The 19930-nt window shown below is 30.0% G+C and overlaps 1 protein-coding gene and 1 non-coding gene across 4 annotated transcripts in view; both read left to right on the top strand.

The window, feature by feature from the left end:
* Positions 1–19930, top strand: part of LOC126735790 (talin-1) — a 114406-nt gene that overhangs the window by 19310 nt on the left and 75166 nt on the right. The gene's annotated exons all lie outside the window — the stretch shown is intronic.
* Positions 18499–18614, top strand: Trnal-caa (transfer RNA leucine (anticodon CAA)). Its single transcript has 2 exons — positions 18499–18536; positions 18570–18614. It is a non-coding gene; the product is annotated as a tRNA-Leu (tRNA).

The following is a 19930-nucleotide window of genomic DNA, read 5'->3' as shown; positions in this document are numbered from 1 at the left end:
CTCTTTCACCAATAACAACCCCTGGAGCGCATTCGCCCCAATGGCAGCGCGATTTCATCCCCCACCCTCGTTTTCCATCCCCCCTGGGGGAGATACGAAGGAAATTCCGTTCACCCTGGCATGTGATCAAGTTTAGGTCATTCTCCAGTGAGACTCTGCGGTGTTCGGTTACACACGGCTTTTCTAACCAGTCCTGGGGGGTTGGAAAATTCGCTAAGTTGAATTTTTCCCTATTTTGAGTCTTCTTTGTTAAAAAGTGTGCTATGTATAGGCGTTGTGACTTCATCAAGATGATATTGTAAGTTTTTCGTTTATGGTTTAGTTATTATAGAGTAGGTTTAAACTTTAAGTCCAATATAACCTCACTGGTATTTTTATTATTTCATTCCTTTGCAGCCAAAATTATTATTTTCCTCCTAGTAATCCTTTGCTTAATTATTTAAGTAGCTTCTATAAATTTGTCCACATCTCACATACCTAAAAGTAATTTCATATTCACCAAAACTACTTACTATGCCCCTAATACTTAAAAATATCTTGGAAAGAACAATTAGTTTAACAATTTTATATTATTTATATGTATTTTATTATAATCCTTTTTACCCATGTGCTATATAATTTATGTTAGATCTTCTTTAATAATATGTTATTAGGCAACTTTGCCTGGTAAAACTATTGGTTAAAAAGTTAATTAAATATGGCCTATTTCAGACAAAAGGATTAAACCAATCAAAACAACAAACCTTATATAAATCTTTGTAATTATTTGTTTGGTTAAGGACATTTTAAAAAATTTACTACAAACTATTTTGCTATTCCCGTCCACATTTGACAACAGCGCATGGTATAAGGTACTCTCAACAACGGCCAGCAAGTGTATCGACCAATCAATCGATCGCGTAAATGATGAATCGAGCAGACTCGTCACGAGTCGTGGTTGACTGCACTAGCGCTGTTGCCATATAATACAATCAGTAGGAGCTCTCTTCAAATTTCAAATAATAGTTTCTTATTAATTGGAATTTTTATGCTACTTATTGATGAAAAAAAATGAAATGGGTGAGTTATAATCTTGACATCGAAAATTATTTGAATTTAGTTTTGAGGTGTGTTTCTCTAAATATTTTTGTATTTGTACAAAAAAGTTGTGATTTTACGGTTTATAGAAGTTTAAATTCTCACTAAAATTAACTTGCCGCTGTCTTAGAGTGTACAGCTAATAGAATTTTTAAATTGAATATCCTTCTCCCATACACTCAAGTGCTATTCTAACCTTCTACAATATGTTTCCGTTATTGGGTTGCATTTTACATTAAAACATTTTGATCAAAACCATAATTTTGTTCTTGGTATTTATTTTGTGTTGAAAATTTCATTTAGTCTTTTCGATTTGAAGTTGCACTAAACTCTTCATAATTCAGAAATAATCATCTAGCTGTCTATTTTCCTTTTCCGTTTACTTGTTTAATATATAACTCATTTACATAGCGTACCTTTCACTATTATGATAGTAGATATATATGATAGTCAGATTATTTTAGTATTAAAATTGCTCACCTCCCATTGAGTCTTATCCACTTTGTCTTCTTTGGCAAAAAATGGCCCAATACACCTTCCGAAACAGCTTTATAACAAATGGTAGTCATCTCTACATCTGAGTATCACCTGGCATGACTATACAGTTAGACGGTAATGTCTGTTACTTTAGCATTTACTAATTGAGATTTGATGTTCATCACAAAAATAATCTGGAGTCATTAAATCAGGTGCCCTTGTTGGTATTTATTCAATCGTACCTCTACCAATACAGTTCCCCAAGCAAACAGTGTAGATTTCCAACGTCATTCCAAGAAAGTTGGAATTTCTGGACTTTCAGTTAATAATAATAATTTTTTGGGGTAAATTGATGTGCTTAAACTTACCATTTTTTTTGTTCCAAATATGAGCTTTATATTAATATTGGGTATGTCAGTAGATGAAGTAGCTGCAGATAGGTAACCAGAGCGACTGTTTAATTCTGCAAATGTTCAAAAATCTTTAATTCAAGCCCTCAAAATATATAAAACTGGATAAATTGACAAAAATTAATAAAAATTGGCAACGAAATTTTTAGGGATAATAAATAAGTGACAATGCTTCATTTAAATGAATAATAAATTATTTAATAAGCACATTAATTATTATAAGTAGTTCCTTTCGTCATTAACTATGAATGTAAATTATTTCCGTTTTAATATATGTATGGGTGACATAATTTATTTCGTGCCCTAATTCAAGTCTTTTAACTCCATAGACCTTTTTCGTCATTTTATTGAAAGTAGTCGCAATGATTTCATTTAAAGGTGCGACACAGACAAATAATCCGTTCTTTGTCACGCCTTTGCACTTTTTATCAGCAGGTTTTATTCACTAAACTAAGAAATTGCCAATAGGTCTGTATAAAGTTTGATGACTGCTTGTAATAAATATTAAAACATAATAAATTATTTGAATTTCATTCAAAAATAAGTGATAAAAGACCAAAACTACAATATAGGCAGAATTTTAAGAAATGTTTTAAGGCAAAAACTATTTTTTTCTCTTAAAACATTTCTTATTGTCAACTTTTCTAAAGGCATCAGTTAAGATATTATATGCATATAGTTTGAACCTTGTTATAGGATTGAATATATCAAAGTTATGGCCTTAATCTAATCTGAAATTCTAGTAGCTACCGTTTGAATATCTGGTAAATAAATTGAAGATTCACTATTTTAGAGGCCAATTCTTTAATGTCACTTCTGACTATTAAAGAAGCTCCCGCATAATATACTTCTTAATAAATTATAAAAATAGAAGGATATTATAGTAGGTTTTACCTTGTTTCATCCTTTAGCGCTTATGCATGATCATACATGCTTTAGAAGACATACCAACAATAATTACTCAATTAAAGTGCAAGGTAAATAAAACCAGTATTTTTGGGTGAGCCACTGTAACTGTATTAAATAAACCAGATCATAACTTACAGCTCTTAAATTAAAAAAATATATTTGACGTAGATGAAATTTGTTTGTTTTCTTTAAAAAAATATCGATGGAAGACGAAATATTTTTACCAGAAATAATTTTCAGAAGCCATTTTTGCATAACTTTGGATAGGATAATAACGACTGCTATAGATGTTTTTCCTTTGTTTATTAATGAAGCTCTAACTTACGAATGAATTAATCAATTTCAAGTTGATCCTTTGAACAAATTTCTTGGTTTTTCCAAACTGATTCTTCTTTGATAGTTTTTGTCGCAAAATGATCTAATAATATATGTTCTTTCATTAACCAGAGATGAATGTAATCAATTTAAAAAATCTATTACATTAGCAGAACGTGAATGAAAGGAAAATTTAAATTATGAATAGTTACCGCATATATTTTGTTCAAATCCAAAACTTTTTTCACTTACAATCAAATACCTGTCTCCTGGTAAAGGAGCGACTAATGGTAGTAATTGCAGTAACTTGACCTCTGCTACTGCTGATAAGTTCAATAACTTCTTTGTCAAAAATGTTTCCGAGAATGTCCCAACCACGGTTCTTCCGGATTTTGTTACGGAATTGTATTCTGATGAGAATATTAATGAATTATTCGTTTTAAGGAGGTACAGGAAGAGAAGAATTATTTCTGAAATAAATGCCAATGTTTGTAGAAGTGAAGATTAATATACGTATCGTAAAACTAGTCTCCCTATATAACTTTTTTGATTAGTAAGTATTTAATTATTGGGGAGTTTTGATTCATGGGAATGATCTTATAGAGATCCTAAAATTCCTAAAGCACCCTGAAACATTTTAATTAAACTAACACATCTGATAGTAAAATGCGTTTACTTTCTGCTAGTTTGGTTTTAGGAAATGCTAAAGCACACTTAACAGATATTGGTTCTCTTAAATCCTGTTTGTAGCTTTTGTGGCAACAGGCTGTGATTCTATATTATTCTTTATATATTGAAATGATGAGTGTGTGGCTGTTACTGATGAGAATGCAGAGATCTTGAGGATTTTGTGATAGAATAGAGTTCAGGAATGGTTTAGCATGAATTGATTACATATAAACGTAAATAAAGCTAAAAATTATTTTCCCTCTGAGAAAAAATGATCTACTCTTAATACAGTGAAGTCCTATATATGGTCTTCGTTACCCTGTTGAGATGTTTTTCTATCATATAATTACATTTTGATGTTTTATCCTGTATTATGTATTTTATTTTTAAGGATATATTTAGCTCTACTTTATGACTTGTGGAAATACTCTATAATTTATTATAATTATCTTGGGAAAAAATTAAATAATAACGCCTGACCGAATCCAGTTTTAACATTTGAATAAGATATCCGAACCGCAATTCTAACAATCTCCTCATCTTGATATAACCGAGGTTGGCAGCTGCTCAACCAAAGTGAATGATCTGATTAGATCCGAGATAATGTAAACAAGTCAACCCTCAATTTAAAACTGTCTGTCCGATATCCATCTCAGTTGATGAGTAATCACGTAATTGCTGCCGATGTGTCTGTATATGCAAAAATTCTGTGAGGGTTGGACTTAATTGGACCATAGCGAGGGCGATAATTCTTAGCTCGTAGGGGGTTGAAATTTTTATCGTTTGACCATAAATATGTAAATAGAGAAATTAAAGGCCCCGGCCCTGGCGCTTTAAGAGGGTTGTAAAATGCACAATTTACGGAACTAGGAATTTAATTTTGTGAATAATGATGCGAGTTTGCCGGTCAAATGGATTTTAATTTGTATAAAAGATATGCAATAGCGACGAATAAAAATTTATTAAAATGCGTTAAGTATCTAAAAGTGCGGATGACGTTATTTATTGAAAATGTCAGGGTTTTTATTAATGACACGGGCGACCTACAAATTATACACAGAATTTGGTATTCTTGTTAATTTTAAATGGAAAACATCGAGTGTAATATAGTTTATTGGAAATAAAATTAAACCACACATTGAATGAAATATAGGCCAAAACAAAAATATCTTATTAACACATAAACAAAGTGAAACGTAAAAAAGTGCGTGGGATGAAGCGGAATCAATTAAAATGCGAGCACCAGCTCCGTTTCCCTCGAATTCTTGATTGAATAAACTGGAACAAGTTCGTCAGTTTTTTGGCTTAGAAATTCGTTTATTGATGATATTTTTAGGTGATGCATCTTTTTTTTCAATTTTCTATTATTTTAATTACTTATTCTTACTGAATTAACCACCTGTTTTAAATACATTTTCTGATTGGTTACTTAAAATCAAGACTCATTGTCGTTCTCTCACCTTTAAATACAATTCACGTAAATCTGGAATCTCTAACGGCTTGAAAACTCCTTTCAAGTCTTATTTTCTCCGGATTACCTCATCACTGGTTATTTTTATTATATTGAGCAAACAATTAAGTAATTAATTTTTCACTTTATTAACTACATTTTCATGCCCAAATGATAATTTCAACAACGTTATATTTAGGATAAATTCTAATTTTTTAAAATTCCCTAAACCTATTAATTTGTTTTGCACAAACAATTTGGCTATATTTGTTTTTTATTTAGTTAACAACCGATAGTCGAAAAGAGCTTTTTTTTAATGAAAATTTAATGAACAAATTTTCAAAAAAACTTCAGAAGGTAAATCTTCAGTTTTAGCAGTCGCATTTTAAAGTATTTTCTTCCCTACAGTTCCATTTTCCATTCTTAATTAAATATTGGAATCAGATCGTATTTTATTTTTAAAGTCAAGAAATTCGTATATTAATCTTTTTTCGGATAATTCAATTTGATCGATAAAACCTTTTTGTTTTCAAGTTACAAAAAAATTAATATGTATATTGATAGAATCAATAGACTTGGTAGCTATCCTTCACTTTAGGAGATTTTAAAAAAAACTATATTTTGATACGTTTTTGAAGAAAATGAAAAAAACTCAGACAGTTAATTTATCTTTAGTTTCATTATCCATGAATAAATTAAAGATCGTGATTTTTAATAAAAAAATAGTGATTCGCATATTATCACTAAAATACTTGAACAGCTGCGTACATAAAGAGTTTTTTCCTAAAGTTAAGTCATTATACATATTATGTTTATAGGTCGTAAATAACTGTCAATTTTTAATATATTGATTCAATTAAATTTACAATTGACGTAAATTTGAAAGGAAGTTTATTAATTTTTTTACATGCAATTAGGGTTTACAAAATATTTTTTTTCGCCGGAGTGCCTTATTAATTATACTGGTTTTTTAAATTAAACTCCATGCTTTTACTATTCATTATGTATTTGTTTTTACAAGAATTATAAATCCTTTTTTTTACATAGTAGTTATATTTGGCTTTAAAATTGTTGATATTAATAATAATAATAATAATATTTCTTTATTTAGCAAAATCTGCTACATAAAAATAAAATACATAGTATGGCATTTAATATAATATTAAAAACTAATAAACTAAAATTAAAAACCAAAAAATAAGGATAATATTACAATAATAGTGCTGGTATAAGGTACGAGTATTGTTGATTTAAAACTAGCTGGTAACCTATTGAATTCTATTAAGCCCCTATATAATATTGACTTGAGCAACTGAGTTGTATTACATCTGTCAACTTGGAAATCTGTTCGGTGGCGAGTATGATAATTGTGAACATCACTAAAAATTGTCAATTTATCACAGATATAGTCTGGTAGCAGACAATGTTTTAATTTAAAATAAACAGATAAACATTAAACATTATTGGCTGCTTTCTAGAACTATTTAGAAATTATAAAGTGCATCAAAGGGATTTAAATAATGTCTTTTTTGATTAATGTAATGAATGAATTTGATTGCATCTGCGCAACACAAATGTTTTTAAAAAAATCCCAATCTATTGACATAAGCATTTAAAATAACATAATTACTTTCAGGAAGAACTAAAATAGCTTTAATGTTCAATGAATGAATTCATATCTTATGTATGTATTGTTTTCCTCCTTTTTTTTAATTTTAATGTTTTGTTAAAAAATCTGGAATCTCTGAACGACTTGAAAAGTCCTTTTAAGTAAGGGCTTTTCTCCGAACTGTCTCATCAATTTTATTATTTTTATCAGATATGTAAGCACTAAACAATTTGATTATATTTTAATTTTATTCTATCTTGAAAACGCTTACCCAAGTGATAATTTTAACAACGTTATCGGACCATATTAATTTAGGATGAATTCTAAGCTTGGAAATTGCTTAAAAGTTTTAGTTTGTTTTTTATAAAAAAATGGTATGTTTGTTTTGAAAATTAAATTAATCTTACAATTGACGTAAATTTAAAAGATATTTGTTTACATGCAATGAGGGTTTACAAAATATTTTTTTTGGCGGAATGTCTTATTAATTATACTGATTTTTTTAAACTATAATCCATGCTTTTAATATTCTCTACATTTTTGTTTTTAAAATAATTGAGGCGTGTTTTACAAAAACACATATGTCCAAAATCCAAAATTTTCAGGAAATGAAAAAACATTTTGTTTTAAAATAAATTCATTTCTTCATATTTTTTTTATTAATTACAATGTATATTAAGCTAATATATTTAATTCTTGTTTAAACAAAAAATTACTCTAATATATTTGTCAAAAAATCGAAAAAACTGTTGGACATAAGTTGTTTTTGCAAGAAAAAAGTTAAATAAGAAAAAACATACGTTTTATTTAACAAATTTAAACATAAAATAAATTCTAAACAAGGATTAGTTTAATAGTTTGTAGTAAATTAATCTTCACATCCACTACTATAATCTTCTTCATTAATGTCCATGTTATCAGGGTAAGTATTATCCAGAATACTTTCATAGTAGTTTTTATTAGCTACAAGACGTAGTAACGGTAACAGTGATCTTCTTTATTCTCAGCTTTATTTGAAGCAAACGGAAGAGGTTCCTTGTAAAGCCTTTCCAGTTGGATGTTGCATGATAAATTTGCTTTGGCCACAATACTGCTTCTGAATGGGCCACTGTATGAATCCTTTAAAAAAAGTAAAGATGTTTGGTTAGTTATTTTCATAATCCTATTTTTTTTAATGTTGATATCTGGCTTTGGAGTTTTTAGGAAAAAGTTGCAGGTCGCAGTTTTTATATCAAAAAAATCGTATTGCTTCATTTTTATCAAATTAAATTGGTTAGGTTTCATTCTGGCATTTAAAATGATATTATCCCAATCCTCTGGTCTCTCGGCTCTCTCCAGGCGTCTTTTCTTTTTCTCTATCAGGGCAAAATCCGAATCGTTTGGCAAAAAGGAATGACCCCTCATTGGAAATATGTATTCTACTGAATCAACGATTTTTAGAATATTGACCAAGGTGTACAAAAAATGAGCCATTACGTAATTTTTTATTTTGCCCTGGGCAACCGTCACTAAAAATAACCAAACTGCGGTTATGGATGTGGTTTTTAAGGAAATGCAGTAACATCGAAGTGACTTCATTGGCACCCTTTTTGGCTTCATTGTCAAGATAAGTGTACATCCAAACATTATCAGTTCCAAGGTCATGTATACCAAAAACATTATACCAAAGTTGACGGCTATAAAAAACAGGGTTAGATGGTATGTGAGGAAGGGGCAAATTTTGCATAAAATCAAAACTAATACACATTACTTCTCCAGCTTTTGCTTTGATTTTAAATTTTCGTTTTAGGTCAAAAAAAGCTTCAGCTTTACGAAGGTGTATCACCTTTTCTAATTCTAATCTATTTCATTCTTCTATGCTAAGATCTGTACAGTTTAGTTGCTGAGCAAGTTTGTCACATTCTGAACAAGTGTCAGATCTTTGAAATCCAAATTTAATGTTAAAATATGTCTTAAATGCTTTCCAGTAACTTTTATGTGGTATGTTTATATTATAACTTTGGAACATTCTATGCATATCCCTTAACGTAAGAGATTCTGGTAAATAAGAACAGTTTGGATTTTTACGACGTGAATAATGCGAGCGTCTAGCGGAAAATGATTTTATATGGATTTTAATAAGTTCTGTAATGTGATCTGGAGTTTTTGTTGGCCTATTTCCATGTATTCCTCTTTTGTCGTTGGGAGAAGCTCCAGTAGTCATAAGGGAATCTCGAATTCGCCTTAAACGAGCATCTTTAATGCCATATAGGCTGAAAAAAGCTTTCTTACATACTTTTATTTTAGATTCATCCACCCTTATTTTGTAAGTAAAACTAGCACCGTGAGTTTTTTTATTTATTTCAGATCGGGGACGTCTTCTAATAATATGGTTCATTGATATGACACCAGTTAAATGAGAATCTTGATTATTTTTGTCAGTCATATTATTAAACTGGGTAAGAATGGCAATTCTTTTTTCTTCAGCAACTTTGGAAAAACAGGAATTTTTGCAACTATAAAAAAATATTTTTTTTATTGGAAAACCCACACTTAAAGAATATGCCCTCTGACGTACCTGCATGCTTCGCCAGTTTTATGCGCTAAAACACGTTTGCCCTTGTGATTTATGTGCTCTTCACCACGAACTTTTAACTCTTTGATCACTGTCTCCTTCTTTATTTTCTTTGGCTTTTTTGTAGGCCAATTAGTTAACACTTCTTGCATTTTTTTAAGTATAATTTTTGAGCAAGAAAACGCAAATTCTAACCTCCAGTCAAAAATCACAAGAACACGTCTGGTTCATAGACAAAACCATAACAAACTGACTAATAATTCGAGCGCTTCAGCAAAATTTTACGACAAAAAGCACACATGTCCTGTTGCACGGACTAATGCTGTATTTGGTGGAAAAACAATGGACATGTGTGTTTTTTGCAGAATTATCGAATTTTCAATTAGCTCTATCTTAGTACTTGTGCCGTTTTTGTAGAATCTTATTTTAGGACATTAAAAACATCATATTTTTAAACTAGATGGTGCCACTAGCTCAATTTCGTTGATTTTGGATATGTGCGGTTTTTGTAAAACACGCCTCAATTATAAATCCTTTTTTTTACTCACTAAAAATATTTAGCTTTAAAATGTTTGGTATTATTGTCTGCTTTCTAGAAATATTAATAAATTAAAAAAGTGCTTCTTTGTCTTAATTTGATTTGATCTTCATCCCAAGAGGAGAGCCCTAAGAAGTTTATTTATTTTGAACTTATAAAATTAATTTGAAAAAAAGTAAATAATAATAAAAATAGAAAAAAAATAATATTTTACCACAAATATTAAATATTTTTATAAACCCAATTTACCGACCTAAGCATTTAAAAAAGTACTTCTAGGAAGATATAAAATTACTTTTAATGTTTATTGAATTCATGTCCTATGTATTGTTTTTTTGATTTTTCTTTATTTTTGTTTCAAATTATTTTTCTCTTCTCTCACCTTTATTAAAGCTATTTACGTAAATCTGAAGTCTCTGAACGTCTTCAAAAGTCCTTTTAAGACAGTGTTTTATTTTATTCGAACTACCTCATCAATTTTGATTATTTTTTATTATATTGGTAACTGCTAGTTGTCCAAGTGATAATTTTATTAACGTTATGTATTTTTATTTTTAGGTTTTGATCACAAATTTTTAAAGACTTGAACTACTTATGAAGAATTGTAACTGAGTTTTTCGTTAAATAAAAAGAGCTGGAAATATTAGGAATATAATAGTAAAAAGTATACAGTGTGGTGACTAACTGGAATAAATTCAGTTAAAACTAATCAAAATTTATCTCGCAAAATTCCTGAGACCCGTCGATTTTTGTTTTTTTTTCACATTTCAAGATAGTTTTTGTATTTTTTCACCTACAGGGGAGGTCCAAATTAACCCCAACTTTTTTTTTCAAATGGAAAGCCACTTTTTTTAAACTCTCATTGAAAAGAGCCCTTTTTCTTGATTAAATTACCCTATTTACTTTTGTGATTATCTAAAGGAGAAATACGAAAAAAAATAAAAACCATTAAATTATTAAAAGTAGCGTTTAACGTATAAGATGCTCAAAATGAGCACCATTTACTTGTTGGCAAAGCCCAAGACGATAATAAAATTCGTTTCTGACATTTTCTAACACTTCTGGAGATATTTGTCGGATTTCTTGCCTAATACGTTCTTTGAGTTCGTCTAGGTTTCCTGGTTTGCTCATATAAATTTGACTTTTCAAATGTCCCCACAGAAAAAATTCAAGTGGGGTGAGATCGGGAGAACGTGCCGGCCACTCGATTGCACCCCTTCTACCAATCCATCTGTTTGGAAAATTGTCATCTAAATACTGGCGTACATTACAATCATAATGTGGGGGAGCACCATCTTGTTGCATCCAGATTCTTTCATCATACAAATCTGGATCGAACTGACTCGGACATAAGGCACGTAAGACTGGAACTAGTTCATGTTCAAGAAATTCTAGATATTTTTCCCCAGTTAAAGTATCATTGAAGAATATGGGCCCTATAACTTGCCTGCCAATTATGCCAGCCCAAACATTAGTTTCTGGGGATATTGTGTATTAGTTTCCCTTACCCAGTGTGGGTTCTCGTCAGACCAGTAGCGACAGTTCTGCTTATTAACATGGCCATTTAGGGTGAATGTAGCCTTATCAGAAAAAAGGATCCACTCCGAAGATATGCGATTTTCGTCAATGGCGTTCATCATTAATTCACAGAACTGAACTCTGCGATCTGGATCGTCTTCCAATAACTCTTGAACGGGTTGCATTTTAGGTCGTTTGTTTACACTTTTTAAAATTTTTAGCACAGATTTATGATGAATAGAGTTTTCGCGAGCTACTCTTCTGGCTGCAGTTACCGGATTTTCTTCCATCGCTACAACACATCTAATTGGGTGTTTTCATCGATTTTAGAAGACCTTTGTCTTGAAACATCCCTCACGTGCCCAACTTCTCGAAATCTGCTTTCGATTTTACTTTAACAGTGACACTACAACAATGTCAGGAAATGTCTCGATACCAATAAAATAAACAAACACGCCAAAAATTTACCAACACAAAATATTTCGAGACTTTTAATAATTTAATGGTTTTTTTTTTCGTATTTTTCCTTTAGATAATCACAAAAGTAAATAGGGCAATTTAATCAAAAAAGTGGCTTTCCATTTGAAAAAAAAAGTTTGGGATAATTTGGACCCTCCCTGTAGGTGAAAAAATACAAAAACTATCTTGAAATGTGAAAAAAAATAAACAAAAATCGACGGGTCTCAGGAATTTTGCGAGATAAAATTTGATTAGTTTTAACTGAATTTATTGCAGTTAAAGTAACAACACTGTATATACGCCAATAAAACTATCCGTTTAATGTTTTTTTTGCTTACTTACCTTCTACAGGGTGTCTTAAATAGTTTATGCCATTATTACTATCTTAGAAACTATAAAAGATTCGATTTAATCAGAAAGAAGCTGCCTTTGCCCTGAACTTTAATGCTCATTATAAATGCTTTTAAGGGCTTGCAAAATATTTATTGGTTTCTGAATTACAGAGTGATTTGTAAAAAAAAGATTGGAATTAGGAATATTACTGGCATTCTTAAATTAAAACTACTTCCGTTGACATATAGAGCAGGGTCAATAATTTTTGAATCCAAAAAAGAGAATAGTTGGATGAAACCCATTGGAAAAGGAAGAGAATATAAAAAAAATGAGAGGAAAAATAATTTACGAGAAATCTGAGGTCGGAATGTGGAAGGAGTGGGTTTTTAAGGGTGAAAAACGGTTTATCTCGATTTCCGGCAAAACGCAAGTTTTGTAATTATTTTTTTCACATAACCTTAAAATGTATGTGAAAAAATCAAGTTTTTGTTTTTTTTATTTTTATTTTTTTTTTTTTACAACAAAAAAGTTCAAGAAATAAAAAAAATCTTTTTATTTCTAAAACACTGTAATTTTTTTTACTTAAAATATTTATTTTTCCACCTTATTTTCACATAATATCGAAAAGGAACCCGAATTTTCAATCGAAAATTCTCCCGTCATGTCTGCTTTTTTATAAAATTGAGCTTTTTTTTCGTTGAAATATCTTGTTTCTGATGGTGTAAAAAAATAAAATAAAAAAATACCTAAAAACCTACAAGGAAGTTAATATTTTATTCAGATGAAATTGTGGATGAAGAACATGCAGACTGGAAATAATATTGGACGCGAAGACTATGATGGTCTTAAACATTTTGAAGATTACTAGAATTCGGATTGAATCTACTCGAATCTAGAATGAGTGGAACTGAGTGGAATATCACATTCCACTCCCAGACCTCAGATCACCGTAAACTATTCTCTTTCTTTTTCCAATGAGTTTCACCCTTTTTTTTTTACTTTCTACCATTTTCATAAGTTTCAGCCCTGGTATAATAACATAAAGACGTAGCCAATTATTGGATGCAGCAACACTGTATTTATGAAAATATTTTATACTTATTTTTTCTGTTATTGACACTTCATACATTTGCTCGCAAGACGGATTTTTATATTTTCAAATAAAGAATATTAGACGAATTCATGTTTTAGTCAGGAAAATGTAGGTATTAAAACGTTATTTACAAAATTTCTCTCTAACATCTCGTTTTTTTTTTAAATCTTCTCATTTAAAACTCAAGGGTAACTACTTTTTCAGTGTAAACTCGCGACAATAGGTTATTTACTCTACTAATTTAAAAACAAATATAATATATATTTAGTTATATTTATATTTATTAGTTATACCGTTGATTGAATATTTGGGAAGATACGCAACCTTATGGGCTAAAGCGTGACCGCAAATATGCGTGAAAAATAGATGGCGATTCTCTCCAGTATGCGCGAAAATAATTTCGTCCGTCGCTTCTCATTAGTAATCGGCCGATCATCCCTGAGTCGTGTGGGAGAGTTTTTGCACAGATTCGTGTTTGCCGTATTGAAATTTGGTAGTTGTTAAAAAATTTTCTTGGATATCATAATCACAAATAGATAGATATATGTAAATGTGTTTAGTTTGTGAGACAATGGCTCCTTTAGGCAAAATTAATCAGTGTGCGTATCGTGGGTGCAATAATGTAAGAAAATGTAAAAACAATGTTCTCAGTTTTTTAAGATAGAAATATTTTTAATTAATAAAAGTTTTGCAAAATCAAATAATGTATCTTCTCTAATAAACCCATCAGAGAATTTTTCAAATTTATGTCAAAACACAATAAAATCCTTTAAAAATTAATAAAATATTACTAGATAAAATAAATATAAATAAACCAAACCTATGTCCACAGCATATTGATAAATTTTTGCATTTATTAATTAAGACTTTGATTTATAACAACCTAAAATGGGAATCTCAAAATCTTATTAGAAAATCTTTAAAAAAATCTAATTATAAACCTCACAGAAAATTATCTATTTTATCTACAAAAATCAATCCGAACTCTTAAAGATATTGTCTCTTCATGTCTATGAGAGCCATTTTCTCTTTTTCTTTTTTTTACTTTAAGAAAATTTTAAATCAATATATTATGTTTATGGTCTTTAGTATTTTAAGTATTTTCAATAATTGTTTTTATGATGAAATTCATTCATGAAAAAGATAAAAATAAAGCCTAAAAAGCCTTTAAAGTTATTGAGAAACTGGTTATAGTACGAATGGTAGCTTTCCTAATTAAAAAAAAAATCATATTTAATGAATGTCGAGTAATGTTTTCATTCCTGGAGAGATTATATTTGAGCTTGAAGAAGGTCACTTTGCTGCAGCGGTATTCTGCGACTTCTCTAAAGACTTTGACTGTGTCAACCATGGAATACTGCTTGGTAAGCTTTCTAGATATGGGTTTAGGGGAGTTGCTCTAGAATGGTTAACATTTTGTTTTGTTAGACAGAAAAAAGTTTGTTTGGCCAAATGGCAGTTTGTCTGAACTTTGTGTAGTAAGCAGGGTTCGTTTCTCGGTCCTATTTTATTTCTATTGTATATAAATGACCTGGCGTCTCTCCAGATAAGAGGATTCTTCACTATTTTTGCAGATGACACCACTATCTTATGGGCAGACAATAATAAAAGCACATTAACAAGAACAATTTCTAAAGATTTATTAATGATTAAACAGTGGTTTGATGCTAATTTGTTGTCTTTAAACATAGATAAGACTAAATTGTTAAGTTTTTATGTTCAGAGCAGTTCATGATTCACAACAAAGAATTGGAAGTGAATAATTTTAACAGATTTCTTGGAATTGTTATCGATCATAAACCTTAGTTTTATGGAGATATGTCAAAAGGCACAAACTGGCTAGACGATGTTATGCTATTAGAGTGGTTTTAAATGAACTGAGGTTGATATCTGCAAAAACGGTCTATTTTTTTTTTGTTGAAAGTTGGAACTTACTTTCATACAAAAATACCTACAGTATGAAATAACATTTTGGAGTTGCATTATTAAACGGCTTTTTGACTCGATGTTTGTTTTTAAAAAACGAGCCATTAAATATATGTGTCATAAATCTCCACAGGACATGCAGACCCCTATTTAAAGATACTTTCCTTGTGTGGCTTGTTTATTGTTGAGTCTGCTTGCCTAATATACAAAAAATATAAATTGTATCTTCAAAATAATGGCTCCTTAAAACATTATAATATCAGAAAAAAATATAATATTCCAATGCCCATCCCGAAAAGTGAACTAAGAATTCTCTTATTTACTTGAGCATAAAAATTTTTAATCATTTTCTAAATGTCATAAAAGTCTCTAGAAGTTCTCCTCGCTTTAAAAAGTCCTTAACGAACTTCTTAAAAGCAAGTATTTTATAGCATTAGAATTTTTTAAAGATAGTTAGGAATAGGCCAATAGTATATAATTAGTTTTTGGTAAAGATGTAAAGGTTAGAATTTGTGAAAAATTGAAAATACATTTTGTGTTTATACTAGTATGTTGAACCCACTATTGTGTATTGTTTTTAAATTATGTGTTAGTAATATGTCGATTAATGTGCCTATTTTATATCATAAAAGTACCAAGTCAACAAGTAGGTACCATGTATTTATGAATAAAGTATGTTTTGAATTTTTTGAAATTCGAAATTGTATTTTAAAGAGAGAGAGGTATATAATATTTAATAGGGATGATTACAACTACTCACTAGAAATTACCTCGTTAAAAAAGCAATTAAAAGGGTTATTCAAAACTGCAAGTGGCCAACATGGCGTCGACAAGAAGAGACAAAGTTGATTATGACTCTCTAAAGAAGGAACGTCGTATTTAAAAGTTAAAGATATTAACTTGTAAATGAGAGAAAGTGTTTACAACAATGTATAAACGATTTTATTTTATGTTTTCAAATAACGCCAGAAACAAATAAAAAACCATTTTGCCAAATTTCACCTTTTCCTGAATATTAGGAAGTATTTGGCATTTTTTCAATTTTTAGATTGCATAATTAAACCATTTACTGCTCATCCTTACTTTGGACATCTTGTATAATCGCGATGAGACCCTTCATACTGTTAAACAAAATATTTGTTTTTTTTCTTATTAACTTTTTCTAGTTTCAAGAATTAGTAATTAAGTGTTTGCCTGTATTGCAAATTAAAATATGACCTATTTTCTAAATTTTATAGTGTTGTTACACCCTTATTCAAAACCTTTTAAATTTTGCGATTTTATTTTTATATTAATTTCAGTTAAAGGTATCTATTTTTCAATATTTTTGTCCAAAAAAAGTGTACTTCACAGATCTCAGTACCCTATACAGTTTTTGAGATATTGGCTGGTTTCACAAACCCGTATTGTCAAAAATCACATTACGGGCTACTTTTTGCAAAAAATTATTGACTCTAAAAAACTATAGTACCGTATATAGATATTAAATCTTTAATTATTTAATATACTCTTTATATTTACGTGAAACCTACCTATATCATCATCTTTATTTAATATTGTTGTTAATTTTCTAATTAATAAATAAAAGCTTATTGAATTTTTCTTTTGTTTTTATTTATTTATTTTTGTCTCAAAAAAGGATTTTGGTAAGTAATTTATTATTTGTTAATAAAATTTAAGTTGTAAGAGATAGCACCTTCCAATACATTACTTGACCACCACATTTATCTAGTTATTTATGCGACATCACAGCTCATTTAAATATCGGCAATAACAAAATAAATAAAAGCGCTGTTATTATCATCGCCCTTGTCTTAAAAAAAATAACAAAACGGCCGGGCGCCCAAAGATTCCCGCGTCGTTAAACTGCAAATGGTCAATATAGCGCCGACAAAGAAAAACAAAGTTGATGATGGCTCTTTAAAGACAGAACGTCGTATTTTAAATTTAAAGGTGTCATCGTATAGGCGAGAAAAAGTGGTCACAATAATTTATTCATTTAATAAATACTTTTGTCATATATTTTGAAATAACGCCAGAAAAAAAATTAAATGATTTTGCCAAATTTAGATTTTACCTACAAAGTATTTAGATTTTATTATAAAAGGACACTATATCGCTCAACTTTCCTCTAATTATACCACCTCTATTGACGTCCTTTATAACCGTGATGCGGGGTCTTTAAACAAAATGTTTTTTTTGTTACTAGGTATCTTTTTATAGTTTTAAGTATAGTTGTAACAACTGGTAATTGAGAATTTTCCTGTGTCGCTTAAAACTTAAAATGTGGCCTATTTTCTATTTCTATTAACATCCTCACTTACAACCCCTTACTTTACAGATCTCACTACGCTGCACAATTTTTCAGATATTGAATCACATGATAAAATGGGTTACTTTTTACAACAAATTATTGATCAAGAAGTTATATTACCATCGGTATTAAGTCTTATGAATAATTTCAATTATTCTTTATAATATTTACGTGAAACCTACTTATATCTTAAAATTTGTTCCATATATTTTATGTATATTAGTTTTTAGTTAATGAAGTGCAACGGGCTTTTTATTTAAAAACTTGACCCTCTTGAACACAAAATGGAGGAAACATAATGTTTGTTGGAATTATAACTTGTATTAAACTTTGTTGGTAATTTTGTAAAAATAGCTTTTTATATATATTTATGTATTCATTTTTGTCTCAAAAACATATTTTGGTAAGTAATTATTTGTTTATAAAAATAAACTTTTAAGAAATTTCAATATGCCTCCACCCTTAAGTATATCACTTATCACTTGACCACCACATAAATGACACCGTGTTGTATGTTCAAAAAAAATAATAAAAACATAGCTGGCAGCATCATCCCATATCTTAAAAAAATATCCAACACGGCCGCGTAACCGGAGATTCCAGCGTCGTTGAAAACCTGACTCAAAGAGGCCAAAAGCCATGTCCACGCAGCTAAAATAAAATCGTTCCTAGATTTGACGCTTCGCGGCAGCACCACACGGTGCACGAAACTGAACGGCAATCCGATAGTCGACCGGGTACACTTTTTAACACAGAATTGCGTATCTTCCCAAATATTCAATCAACGGTTATACGATAAGCAGCTGATAAAAATAAAGTATTTAGGTTATCTGCGATCCACACACATGTCAGGATGGCCGAGCGGTCTAAGGCGCCAGACTCAAGGTTTCCTTGCCTGCTTTCAGTAGGTTTCGAGCGTTCTGGTCCTCTCTGAGGGCGTGGGTTCGAATCCCACTTCTGACATAACTTTTTTTTTATTTTCTCAAATAATTACGTTGTCCTCATACGACCTCGGGAAAACATCAGCATATAATATACAATATTCAGTTGCAAAGTGGGTAGGTTTATACAGTGTGTTCTTTACATCTTTATATTTTATAATATGAGGCAATTTTAAGAAACATTTTTGAAAATTAATGCGACGAATGTTGCCTATTGTGGTGCTCGATCTAAAGTCGTTTAAAAATCGAACAAGTTTCGGAAATATCCTGGAAAAAAACGAATCCCACTTTTGGCATCACTTTCTCATAAATGAATTAATTATTCATTACTAGTATTTTATTAATGATTTTTAAGTTTCTCAGACAACACCTATATGAAACGCCAACATTAATATACAGGGTGGCCTTTAAAGTAGGTCTATATTAATCATCAATTATATGAACATTTTTAAAAATGTTCTGAAAATGAAATTTTGGTGTCAACTCAACTAAGGACTAAGGCCCTTTTAAAATTGGAAAAGTTGACTCCAAAACAAAAGATTTTGTTTGTTTCCAAATTGACTGCAAAGATTTGACTCCAACGACGAAATCATCTCTCAAACAAATGCCTATTTTGATGACCTCGACAAATTTAATTTTTTTCCGAAGGGATAAAAAAATTGGAGAAACGTTGGACTAAGTATATAGAACTTAAAGGAGACTATGTTGAAAAATAAAATAACTTTTTATATAAAAACCTGTCTTTTATCCAAAAAGTCACGGACTTATTGACCGGCCCTCGTATGTATGTTTTATGTTTTTACTCCAATTAGTATAGCTATGATATTTGGTCATAGCAACTATATTAAGCAATTTAAAATAAGACGTTCCGTCTTAGGTGCAGCATCATTGACTCCATAAAGCCAATATTATGAAAGCAATTTCAATTTTATCAACATCTGCTCTGATATATTCGTGATTCATGGGAATGACAACTCGACCAGCTTCGAAGATTTAATCAATTTAAAATTGGATTAAGTTAACATTCTAATAGGTTTGTTTCTATGAATATCTCATTGAGTAAAAAAAGTTACTTTAAAATGATATAAGGATTTTGATGGATGAACTTTATAAGTACCAATAAACGAAATTCTAGTCTTATCAGCAAACAACAAATAAATCGTAAATGCACAAACCACAGTCAAAGCGCCACAAATTAAACAATTAACCAGTAATGTAGACTCCTTATTTATTACTGAAAACAACAGACATTGACGTAAGGAACGAAGATTTTTGGTTTGGAAAATGCTGATGATCAGGCGGTAAAGACTATATCTAATTTTAAGTCATGATAAGCCT

Source organism: Anthonomus grandis, chromosome 4, assembly GCF_022605725.1.
Source record: "Anthonomus grandis grandis chromosome 4, icAntGran1.3, whole genome shotgun sequence".
Classification (NCBI taxonomy): Eukaryota; Metazoa; Arthropoda; class Insecta; order Coleoptera; family Curculionidae; genus Anthonomus; species Anthonomus grandis.
The sequence above is the reverse complement of the archived record's forward strand: the minus strand, read 5'-3'. Positions and strand labels throughout refer to the sequence as shown.